This window comes from Sinohyriopsis cumingii, chromosome 3 (assembly GCF_028554795.1).
Source record: "Sinohyriopsis cumingii isolate HCF-2022 chromosome 3, ASM2855479v2, whole genome shotgun sequence".
In the NCBI taxonomy this organism is placed as follows: domain Eukaryota; kingdom Metazoa; phylum Mollusca; class Bivalvia; order Unionida; family Unionidae; genus Sinohyriopsis; species Sinohyriopsis cumingii.
The window spans coordinates 15,189,713-15,203,626 of NC_142963.1; the positions used below are offsets into that span (position 1 = coordinate 15,189,713).

Consider the following 13,914-nt stretch of genomic DNA (forward strand, 5'->3'; position numbering starts at 1 on the left):
TATAGAAAATAAGGCAAGCATAGAGACGTTTTTTCTAACTAATCATTTCTTAACCAACCTTGCCGTGTGAAAATCAACAATTAACAATTCAAATAGACCAGAGTTTTGCAAAATATTCATGTTGATGCTAGCAAACATTGACAAGCAACCCCCCCGTGAAAATACATTACTTCAGCATCTAGTTCAAGGTGACAAATATAAAACCTGAGGTTGAAAAAATTCAATTTGTCTATTCATGCCTTATAAGTGTTAAAGTGTTCTACCGATGGATATTTTCCATCGTGGCTCCAATATACTATCATTTTTGCCCATTATGATTTTCAACACACTAATATGAAATGCACCAGTACAGATATGATTATATGTTTCCCACTATCCTTAAAAATCATATGACTACATAATCATTCTGTTACCTAATTCCAAGCCATATCACTTCAATGATACCATTTTCACTGCTTCAAGATTACGTAATTAAGGTAATCAGGATAATTCCTCAATAGCTGAGCCAAAGTGTTTTGCACCTGGCTTGGTCCAACTACTAGTGTGACCTTTTATGCTGGCTCAGTCGTTGCAATGACAGGTCACACAACTGGCATCCAGTCAACTGGTCATGTATGTTATGTTTTAGTCATTTTGAGTGCCAGCTCAGATGGTGCGACATTATTATGCAAGCCAATAAAATTCTTGGTACTCATTCAGCCACAGATTAGGCGTTTATAGGACTGTACTAAGGGCACAGTGATGTACTGTGCATAATCACTTATAAGTCAAATCAAACTGCAAACAACAAAAATCCTCATCTAGTATAATATACAGCACATGCAGATTAGGGTTTATGTTCTTTGTTCTACTGATTACTCATAACAATCTGCACAGACCCAGATCTGCCAGCGCATGGTACAATGTCATATAAGTTCGTAGATATGGTATCGCTTAAGTATCACTTATGGTTTAGGCATTTGATAAGTTTGATATTACTAACTTTATGGGTGAAAGTGTTGAAAATGCAGAATCATTTAATTATTTTCAGTGTAAGTTAAGTCATGCATCAGTCATCACTATTAAATCCTTAAGTCAATATTAGCCATAGCTATCAAATTACTTAACCACATGTTATCCACAGCTATTAACTCCATAAACCACATGTTTGCCATGGCTATCAAATAAACAAGCCACATGTTAGCCATGGCTATAACAAAATCCGTAAGTCACATGTTAATAATGTCTATCAAAATCCATCAATCATATTAGCAATGGCTATCAAATCCATAAGCCACATGTTAGCCGTGGCCATCAAATCCATAAGCCACATGTTAGCCATGGCTATCAAATCCATAAGCCACATGCTAGCCATGGCTATCAAATCCATAAGTCACATGTTAGCCATGGCTATCAAATCCATAAGCCACATGTTAGCCATGGCTATCAATTCCATAAGCCACATGTTAGCCATGGCTATCAATTCCATAAGTCACATGTTAGCCATGGCTATCAAATCCATAAGTCACATGTTAGCCATGGCTATCAATTCCATAAGTCACATGTTAGCCATGGCTATCAAATCCATAAGTCACATGTTAGCCACGGCTATCAATTCCATAAGTCACATGTTAGCCAGGGCTATCAAATCCATAAGCCACATGTTAGCCATGGCTATCAAATCCATAAGACACATGTTAGCCACGGCTATCAATTCCATAAGTCCCTTGTTAGCCATGGCTATCAATTCCATAAGTCACATGTTAGCCATGGCTATCAAATCCATTAAGTCACGTGTTAGCCACGGTTATCAAATCCATAAGCCACATGCTAGCCATGGCTATCAAATCCATAAGTCACATGTTAGCCATGGCTATCAAATCCATAAGCCACATGTTAGCCATGGCTATCAAATCCATAAGTTACATGTTAGTCATGGCTATCAGATCCAGAAATCATGTTAGTCATGGCTATCAAATCATAGATCATGTTAGTCATGGCTATCAAATCCATAAGCCACATGTTAGTCACAACTATCAAATCCATAAGCCACATGTTAGTCATGGCTATCAAATCCATAAGCCACATGTTAGTCATGGCTATCAAGTCCATAAATCATGCTATTCATGGCTATCAAATCCATAAGCCACATGTTAGTTATGGCTATCAAATCCATAAGTCACATGTTAGTCATGGCTATCAATTCCAGAAATCATGTTAGTCATGACTATCAAATCATAAATCATATTAGTCATGGCTAGCAAATCCATAAGCCACATGTTAGTCACAACTATCAAATCCATAAATCATGTTAGTTCATGGCTATCAAATCCATAAGCCACATGTTAGTCATGGCTATCAAATCCATAAGCCACATGTTAGTCATGGCTATCAAATCCATAAGCCACATGTTAGTCATGGCTATCAAATCCATAAGCCACATGTTAGTCATGGCTATCAAATCCGTAAGTTGCATGTTAGTCATGGCTATCAAATCCATAAGCCACATGTTAGTCATGGCTATCAAATCCATAAGCCGCATGTTAGTCATGGCTATTAAGTCCGTAAGTTGCATGTTAGTCATGGCTATCAAATCCATAAGCCACATGTTAGTCATGGCTATCAAATCCATAAGCCGCATGTTAGTCATGGCTATCAAGTCCGTAAGTTGCATGTTAGTCATGGCTATCAAATCTATAAGCCACATGTTAGTCATGGCTATCAAATCCATAAGCCACATGTTAGTCATGGCTATCAAATCCATAAGCCACATGTTAGTCATGGCTATCAAATCCATAAATTATGTTAGTCGTGGCTATCAAATCCATAAATCATGTGACTCATGGCTAGCAACAATATGTGGCTTCAGATTTTCTAATGGCTTTAGCAAGGTATCATAGAATGAAAGTAATTTTCTACTCTGAAATGGGGTGGGGGGTTTTGATTTCAGAGGCTGTAAGTCCAAACCACATCCATTTTTTTTTTAATTTTGGGATTAGTTCAAGGGTCATTGCATGCCAGTGTGTTTATTTTGATCAATGCAGCAATCATGTCTTAATGAACTTGCAATCTTTTCAGTTTATTTATTGATTCATTCTGCACAGTGCTAAAAAAAATCCAATAGCCAGATCCCCATAGCCATTCTTATTACAGATTGGGCCCAGTGTGGTTGTTGAAAAAAATTCAAATTTGCCTGAGGAAGCTTTGAACACACAGATGAAATGTGTAATTTCAAAATGCTAACATACCTGCCATAATATGGCACAATCTAAATCATATCGCCACTTTCTTATGTGAATTTAGAACTGATTTTGATCAAATTGAAGCATGGCACCATGCTAAAAATACGATTTTGTACTCCCTAACCCGCTGACACATTCGTGTTTAGAGAAAACACAATCTTCAATAATCTTAAAAAAAAAAAAACACTTTCAGCATATGCCCGTTACATGTAGCGTTTATAAACAGTCATGATTGGAGCTGATGTAAGACTATCCCTTGGGCAGTTTCAACAGCGGCATTTAAAGGCAAAAAGGTCAGGTATAAACCACCAATTCACATGTTACTTAATTAACTGACAATAGTTAGTGAGATGTGCTTGAAAGCTGTGGTGGGTGAGCCCACTGTGCTAAATTGTTGTTGCTGTTGTTGTTATAGGGTTTAACGCCATTTTTCAGCACACGATAGGCTACATTTGGCGGCCAGTATTATTGGTGGAGGAAGAACCCGGGAAAACCCCAGAAAGAACCTCCAACCCACGAGAAGCTACTGGCAAGCTTTCTCACATACCCACATTGGCCGAATCCAAGACTCGAACCCACGCAGACAGGTGAGATGGCAGTGATCCCTAACGGATAGCACTTTAGACCACTCTGCCACTCGGGGCCCTGTGCTAAATTGTACAGGTAGGATCAGGAAGTGTAACCCATTATAGGTGAATCAAAGAGATGCTACATGCATGTACAAGATCAAAAGTTATTACATATTATTGCCTTGAATGAGAAAGTTTAAGCCACATGTATTATATTTTTGACAAGTTTGTGAACAGCTGCAACATTTAAGTCAGATTTTAATGGATATACATGAATGCAAGGCTTGATCATTTCAGTTTCAGGAATAGTGTTCAAGTGTAATTCATTTTTTAAGCCAATTTAGGAAGCAATTAGCTATCAGCAAAGCCAAAGCCCAACAAAAATAAATTTCAAAACCTCTGGTTGATGGAGTTTAACTTTGTGAAGCACACGAGCCAACCAAAAACAAGAAAGACAAGTGGGGGGGGGGGTATAATTCTTGACACATTGCAAACAACAATTTGACATCAAACCCCTTTGAACCCTAATGAATTTATATTCAAATTGTACCTATTGGTAAATTGTGTGGCAATGTTAAAAGAAAGGGAAATTTTGGGCATGTGTTAATTGGTGTCCGGATTTTTGGAATTTCAGTCAGGGCTTGTGAGTTTATTTAAGCTCCCAGCCCTGGGCCTGTGTCTAAAACAATTTTTCTTTCATCACTGCTGTATAAGGGTCGGTCTTCATATTTTCAAATAATTCTTGTTGCATGCTTGAATTTAAATTCAGTAATTCAATACTTCTATATGCTTTATCAAAAGAAAAGGATAATAATGATAAAAGGATAATAATGATACAAGAAAATACCAAATTTAACCTCACTACATTTCTCCGTCCATATTACAGTTCTAACTTCAGGTTTCCCAAATCAATATCTTAATTTTATACCGCTGATTCCATGACAAAAATATCTTCATTCTATAGTTGTTTTTTCTGGAAAACCAGTGCTAAATATAATATTTGCATCAAAGGTGCCCACCCAAGTTGGGTAGAACTGTATGCATTTCCTGGTGGACTTTCTGGACTTGAGGTAGGAAGGCAACATGCATAGTAATTAACCTCAGTACAGCTCACATGTATTTTCGGAACCCCACTTATGGCAGTGGGGGTGGTGACTGAAGAGGTTTAAGGAAATACCCCTCCAATATCTCTCAACGTGTCCTGGTGGAGTTATCATGGTGGCTTGTGGAGAATTGCTCTGCACAACATGCTTTCTCACGGAGTTGTTGAGGATGACCACATTTATCGAAATAACCTCACCGGATTATGCGGTAGATATTTATTCAAGTTCGATTAGAACGGTTTTAGGATGGCCATTAATTCAACCACCAACACCACCAGTGCTGCCAGAACCTATAAAATGTGATTATATCACAGACAGGCAATCTTATCATGAAATTGATCCAGGTTATAAACAAAGATTACTTTGGATGAATAATGCAACCTTAAGGAGTAGTTTTCTCTTTGCTAATAAGGATAGTTTATGGAGTTTTTTTGGTGAGATTGTTAAACGACAACAGGGAGGAACAGCAATAAGAAAAGGCGCAGCTGTTTTTTTACATGAAATCATCACGTGGTTTCAAGACATTAATCAAGAACACCAACAACAACTGCAGTTGCTACAGCAATATTTTCAGGAGTGTGATTTAATGCATCAGGTTCGTATAATGAGATAATCAAACGCATAGAAATACTAAATCAACTCGCAGCCAATATGGAATATTTTAATGAAAGATTAATTCAGGCAGTAATTGATGGATGATAAACAAGAATTTTTTAACCGCTTATTCACTAACCCATGTGACGTTAGGAGATTTTAAAATTCCCAGCTATAATGTACTCGAATTAAGAAAATCAGTCGGTGATACCACTGATGAATATTTTCCTAAACTGCATCTTGCATGGAGAAAATCGCTACCACCAGCATCAATCCTAAGGCATAATAATGACCAAGATGGAACAGGCAGACACATTTCGATCGAATCAGTAAATATTACAACAGTTGTTGCAGTTCACCTTGGTTGTGATATCGTCGAAAACAGTTACAGCGCGGATGCGTCAATATCAAATCAAGCCCAACAGGGATTTGTTCTTTATTCGTTTTCACCAAATTTATCACCTGGATTTTTAATCATACAAGAACCAATCAATCCGGTCTATCTGCGATGCCATAATCAGTTATTATCACGAGCAAATTTTAGATTAACAGATCAGAGCAGTAATTTACTTGATACATGGAGAAATATTAAGCATTATTGATAAGATCTTAAATCTTACCCTGTAAAAAAAAAAAATTTAAAAAAATAAAGAAAATACTGGAAAAATTAACAAAATATAATAAATTAATTTTTTTACTGAAAAATATTCAAATTTGTGGGTAAATGGTACTCAAAATCAACAGAAATGATTGATTTGCTAATTCTGATAGGGTAATTACCAGTCAAAATCAAGAAAATTGATTGATTTGGCAATTTTTGATAGGGTAATTACCAGTCAACATCAAGAAAATTTTGCAGAATAACTTACTTTATATAATAATCAGAATATTATTGAAATTATTTTGTTTTTTGTTTTTTTGTTAAAATTACTTAATTCAGATAGGGTAATTACTAGTCAAAATTAAAAAAATTGATTGATTTGCTAATTTTGATAGGGTAATTACCGGTCAAAATAACAAAATTGATTGATTTAGCGATTTTTAAGGGGGTAATCGGTAGAAAAATTCCAAAAATTATACAATTTTGCAGAATAACTCATTTTAAATAATAATCAGAATATTCTTAAAATTATTTTTTTTTTTGTTTTTTGTTAAAATTACTTAATTCAGATAATGTAAATGGTAGTCAAAATCAAGAAAATTGATTGATTCGCTAATCAATTTCTTGATTGATTTGTTAATTTTAAGGGGGTGATTACCAGTCAAAATCAAGAAAATTTGTGCAATTTCACAAAATAAATTATTTTATATAATAATCAGAATATTATTGAAATTATTTTGTTTTTTGTTAAAATTACTTAATTCAGATAGGGTAAATGGCAGTCAAAATCAAGAAAATTGATTGATTTGGTAATTTAGATAGGTATTTGGCAGGCAAAATCAAGAAATTGTTTGATTTTGCTAATTTAGATAGGGTAATTGCCCCTCAAAATCAGTAAAATTATACAATTTCACAAAATAACTTATTTTATATAACAATCAGAATATTATTCAAATTATTTTGTTTTTTGTTTTGTTAAAATTACTTAATTCAGACAGAGTAAATGGTAGTCAAAATTATGAAAATTTATTGATTTTGCTAATTTTAAGGGGTAATTACCGGTCAAAATCAAGAAATTACCTAAAATTTCATTAAAAATTAATTCAATAACTTCAATAAATAAAATAAATAATTCAATAATTTCAATAAATAATTTAATAAAATAAATTTAGATTGTTGTTGATTCTTCCTCCGAGTCTATCATTTTTTAAATTGTCTTATACAGATAGTGACTGTTCTCGCTGATTCATATAATTGGACAACTTTGATCTAATTTTGTCAATCACGCAAGATAAATTAACAAACTTTTTTATTTGGGATTCGTCCCCAGTAGCCAGAAATCTATAAACTGCAGACTGAATTTATTAATCTGTATTCGGACAATAATGTGTATCTACCGTCAAATTTATTCTGTAATATTGTCTCGATGTCAGGAATTATCTGATAACTAGATCATCTGATAATTTTAAATTTTTAAGTTCATTGATTACTTCATTGACATTTTCTTTATTCATTTATAGTAAATATAATTGTTTAAAAGTAAAAAAAAAAATTATAATATCAAGATTAATTACCTAATTGGGGCTAAAATTAATTATCATCGTCATTGTCAAGTATTAAAGGAATATAAGAAAATCAAATCCACTCGCCAAATTTATATGAGAAGGTCGATCTGTATATTTTTTCTGCAACGTGTCACACTGATGCTGAATTGATGCCAAAATATTTACCAGCAGAATACATCAATTGAAATATAATTTCTTCATTTGTTTCTAAATTTACTGATTTAACTGCTTTAGGCTTTTTATTACCTCCACCGGTATTTCCCCGAGCAGAATTCTCACTTTGAGTGATGGCTTGGAGATTCGATATCGAATTATTTAATGGATTTCCATCAATATGGTCTATTACAAGGCCATCTTCAATTAATCCGCGGTGACACTCGAATACGAAACAATTATTATGATGAGTCTTTTTTTTGAATTATGATCAGTAAATTTAAGGTAACCAAATTTATCAATATTTCCAACAGTTTTTTCGATTTGACGTGTCTAACAACACCATCGCGCAATGCCTCATAATTATCAATGGTTGGATGCCTCGCAAAGATATTGCTCATTATAGAATATCCATTTGTCTAAATCGATATTTGTGGAAAATCTATCAAGATAATCTTCTTCGCATTTAATAATTCTATTATCAGGGTCATCCTTTTTGTCATAATGCCGTTTTAGTTCTCGATAACGTTTTCCCCTGCAATTAAAACATAATTTTTTTTTCCTCTGATTCCGATAAAACATCGGATACATCTTATCGGTCCCGGATAACCTCTGCGGATACACTGTAAATGCTCGCCACAAAACTCATTTCTGCATGATTTATTACAATAATTCAACGAACCAACTCTCAATCGTTTACAATGATTCATTATTATTTAGATATTTGTTTAAAACATAATATGAAAATATTTGATCTTGATGAGGTTGAAGAAATTTTACCTGAAGTTGATTTTGCCAAGGAGGAATTCTATATTGATGGAGCATCTCATGTCTGGTCCACGAGGAAGACAAATGAATTTGATTTTACCATGAACGATAATCGAGCAAAAAAACTAATTAAACAACTTGGTGATGAAAAATACATTTTTCGAATAAAATTTATTGTACAAACAAATGACCCTGACATTTAGATAACTCGAGATAAACACGATCCAATTATCAGCGGGAAAAAAACTATTATTCTAAGTAAAGATTTGAAACCAGGACTACTAACTGGATTAGACAAACCATATTACGAAAGATCTTAGCCTGTTACCGCAGTTGTTTATGGAATATATAAATTAAATGACAAACCCGATATTGGAAATCTTGCTCAGATGAAAATGTCTGTAAAATTAAATTGTGTAGCAGAACACAGAACATTTCACTAAAACAAAACGCGGAAATGGATTAACAGATCTACGACATGAAAAAATAATATCTTGGGCCGAATTAATAACTGATGGAGCAGCTATAAGCGATGTAGCTACGTTATCAGCAAAATTAAAATTTCCCATCGTGGTAAAATCTCTTTCTGGACAAATTATGTACTCATCGGTAAATAAATCACGAGGATCACCTAGAGAAATAACTGACCATAACTGTCATGTGTGGACATCTTCAGTGATTATATTTCCACAGAATCGCATTATTAAATTTTATTCCTCAGATATTTTCGAATCTATTGATGAAATAAGTAAACCAGATTCAGTATCGGTGTGGCTATTTCGCAGCGATGATAAATACGATCAATTTGTTCGACCTAATGGTGAATTATACCATAAAGAATCATTGCAACGTGAGATGAAAGAATTAGCGGAAAAATATAACGTAGATGAACAATTATTGTCTAACTGTTTTACGGTTCAATCAGTTGCTTCCTATATTGCTAGAGAGAGAAACTCTTGGAAACCAACTAGATGGGATTTTCTTAGTGATGTTCAATCAAGCTGTATTGAATATGGACATGGCGGTCTGTGGAATACTAAATATAATCATCTCGATACGATATCTGTTGATATGGTCATGTGTTATCCTGGAAGTTCTCTAGGTATGGGCAACTGCGCTAAATATTTTATGCAATTTGGCCATCCAACTCACGAAATGACTCGTGTAGCAATTAATGGTCCGCTGCCAGATTTTCCTTTAACTGGATTCGCTTGCGTTGTATCTTTTGACCTTGCTGAGGGTCTTCATAAGATATGTTATATTTGGTTTGGAAAACACTTTTCCGAGAAACGTTGGGTTCCAATAGTTTTATTGCGATATATGTTATATTCATTAATGTTGACCTCGTTGATAGTTAGTGAAGCAATTATATCATATAAAAAACAAAATTAAGTTCGGTTGCTGACAGATCATGAATCCGCAAAAGATTTAGGTAGAAAAATAATAGGTAAATTTACTCAAGGTGGCGCATATGATCATCAAAGAAATCATTCAAGGTTAATTATAGATGATATTGAGTCAGATTTGATTATTGCAGATACAGTTGCGAAAAATACATTTTGTAGTCAAGAACTTATTCATTTAGCCGATGGAACAAAGTTAGGAACAATTGTACGTTATATTGAGGGAGAATCGCCGCAATATACTCATTTAAGGTCTTCATTGTTAGCGTATGCAAGAATAAATTTATTCTGTAATATTGTCTCGATGTCAGGAATTATCTGATAACTAGATCTGATAATTTTAAATTTTTAAGTTCATTGATTACTTCATTGACATTTTCTTTATTCATTTATAGTAAATATAATTGTTTAAAAGTAAAAAAAAAAATTATAATATCAAGATTAATTACCTAATTGGGGCTAAAATTAATTATCATCGTCATTGTCAAGTATTAAAGGAATATAAGAAAATCAAATCCACTCGCCAAATTTATATGAGAAGGTCGATCTGTATATTTTTTCTGCAACATGTCACACTGATGCTGAATTGATGCCAAAATATTTACCAGCAGAATACATCAATTGAAATATAATTTCTTCATTTGTTTCTAAATTTACTGATTTAACTGCTTTAGGCTTTCTATTACCTCCACCGGTATTTCCCCAAGCAGAATTCTCACTTTGAGTGATGGCTTGGAGATTCGATATCGAATTATTTAATGGATTTCCATCAATATGGTCTATTACAAGGCCATCTTCAATTAATCCGCCGTGACACTCGAATACGAAACGATTATTATGATGAGTCTTTTTTTGTATTATGATCGGTAAATTTAAGGTAACCAAATTTATCAATATTTCCAACGGTTTTTTCGATTTGACGTGTCTAACAACATCATCGCGCAATACCTCATAATTATCAATGGTTGGATGCCTCGCAAAGATATCGCTCATCATAGAATATCCATTTGTCTAAATTGATATTTGTTGAAAATCGATCAAGATAATCTTCTTCGCATTTAATAATTCTATTATCAGGGTCATCCTTTTTGTCATAATGCCGTTTTAGTTCTCGATAACGTTTTCCCCTGCAAACATAATTTTTTTTCCCTCTGATTCCGATAAAACATCGGATACATCTTATCGGTCCCGGATAACCTCTGCGGATACATTGTAAACGCTCGCCACAAAACTCATTTCTGCATGATTTATTACAATAATTCAACGAATCAACTCTGAATCGTTTACAATGATTCATTATTATTTAGATATTTGTTTAAAATATAATATGAAAATATTTGATCTTGATGAGGTTGAAGAAATTTTACCTGAAGTTGATTTTGCCAAGGAGGAATTCTATATTGACGGAGCATCTCATGTCTGGTCCACGTGGAAGACAAATGAATTTGATTTTACCATGAACGATAATCGAGCAAAAAAACTAATTAAACAACTTGGTGATGAAAAATACATTTTTCGAATAAAATTTATTGTACAAACAAATGACCCTGACATTTAGATAACTCGAGATAAACGCGATCCAATTATCAGCGGGAAAAAAACTATCATTCTAAGTAAAGATTCGAAACCAGGACTATTAACTGGATTAGACAAACCATATTACAAAAGATCTTAGCCTGTTACCACAGTTGTTTATGGAATATATAAATTAAATGACAAACCCGATATTGGAAATCTTGCTCAGATGAAAATGTCTGTAAAATTAAATTGTGTAGCAGAACACATAACAGAATATTTCACTAAAACAAAACGCGGAAATGGATTAACAGATCTACGACGTGAAAAAATAATATCTTGGGCCGAATTAATAACTGATGGAGCATCTATAAGCGATGTAGCTAAGTTATCAGCAAAATTAAAATTTCCCATCGTGATAAAATCTCTTTCTGGACAAATTCTGTACTCATCAGTAAATAAATCATGAGGATTACCTAGAGAAATAACTGACCATAATTGTCATGTGTGGACATCTTCAGTGATTATATTTCCACAGAATCGCGTTGTTAAATTTTATTCCTCAGATATTTTCGAATCTATTCACAAAATAAGTAAATCAGATTCAGTATCGGTGTGGCTATTTCGCTGCGATGATAAATACGATCAATTTGTTCAACCTAACGGTGAATTATACCATAAAGAATCATTGCAATGCGAGATGAAAGAATTAGCGGAAAAATATAATGTAGATGAACAATTATTGTCTAACTGTTTTACGGTTCAATCAGTTGCTTCCTGTATTGCTAGTGAGAGAAACTCTTGGAAACCAACTAGATGGGATTTTCTTAGTGATGTTCAATCAAGCTGTATTGAATACGGACACGGCGGTCTGTGGAATACTAAATATAATCATCTCGATATCTGTTGATATGGTCATGTGTTATCCTGGAAGTTTTCTAGGTATGGGCAACTGCGCTAAATATTTTATGCAATTTGGCCATCCAACTCATGAAATGACTCGTGTAGCAATTAATGGTCCGCTGCCAGATTTTCCTTTAACTGGATTCGCTCGCGTTGTATCTTTTGACTTTGCTGAGGGTCTTCATAAGATATGTTATATTTGGTTTGGAAAACACTTTTCCAAGAAACGTTGGGTTCCAATAGTTTTATTGCGATATATGTTATATTCATTAATGTTGACCTCGTTGCCGGCAGATCATGAATCTGCAAAAGATTTAGGTAGAAAAATAATAGGTAAATTTACTCAAGGTGGTGCATATGATCATCGAAGAAATCATTCAAGGTTAATTATAGATGATATTGAGTCAGATTTGATTATTGCAGATACAGTTGCGAAAAATACATTTTGTAGTCAAGAACTTATTCATTTAGCCGATGGAACAAAGTTAGGAACAATTGTAAGTTATATTGAGGGAGAATCACCGCAATATACTCATTTAAGGTCTTCATTGTTAGCGTATGCAAGTATAAATTTACTTTCTATGGTAAATAAGTTTCCCAATGACGCAGTTAGAGTAGCCACTGAATCGTTCTTTATCGATAGTAAATATAAGGAAAAAGTATCAGAATTAACAGGAGATAATTCATGGGGAACGTGGCGAATTAAGAATGAAAATATCATTAGTTATTGTGAATCGGCTGATGTTAAAGTAAATGAGTATTGTCGTGGCGTTGGATCAGAAATATCTTTGGCACCATCGGTAAATGATCCAATATCAAGATATAAATTCATTTACGTAAATGGACCAGGTGGTTCAGGTAAAACAACGCCGGTTATAGAATTATTTAAAAATTCGGACATTATTGTATTAACGCCAACACAAAGATTTGCGCGAGAAATGAAGCAGCATGGAGTTAATTCTTGTACATATCATAGCTTTTTCAAATATAGTGGTGGAATTTGGACCTCTTCGAGAATGGGAGAAAAATATATAAACAAAATTATTATATCTGATGTAGTTTGTACCATCCCGCTGGAAATGTTAAAATTATTTCTCGATTGGTTATCAACGAGAAATACCGCGGTGATAATGTGCAGAGATCACGGCCAACCTAATCCTATTGAAGGAGATTCTCCTCATGATTGGTTAAAAAGTTTCGTTGATTACTACGAGGAAGTTGATACTTATTACAGATCTCTTGATGATAAACTAGTTGAATTTAAAAAATTAATTCGGTTGCAGCCAAATAAGATTCAATGTGAAACAATGAGAAAAATAATTACAGAAACACCAATGAAGGATTTTTTAAATGTATGGAGACCAAGACCAAGTTGCTTGTAGAAAAATAGTTCGTGATGAACTTCAACAAAGATTATTTAAACTACATAAAATAAAATTCCCTACTGAGAAAGTTCCACTTTGTTATTGACCAACAGATACACGGCGACAAAATATTGATGTTGATGTGCCAGGAGAAG

At 33.8% G+C, this 13,914-nt stretch overlaps 1 protein-coding gene across 1 annotated transcript in view; it reads right to left on the reverse strand.

Moving 5' to 3' along the window:
• The window catches only part of LOC149802479 (uncharacterized), a 228,787-nt gene that overhangs the window by 204,868 nt on the left and 10,005 nt on the right, over positions 1-13,914 (reverse strand). The window lies entirely within an intron of this gene.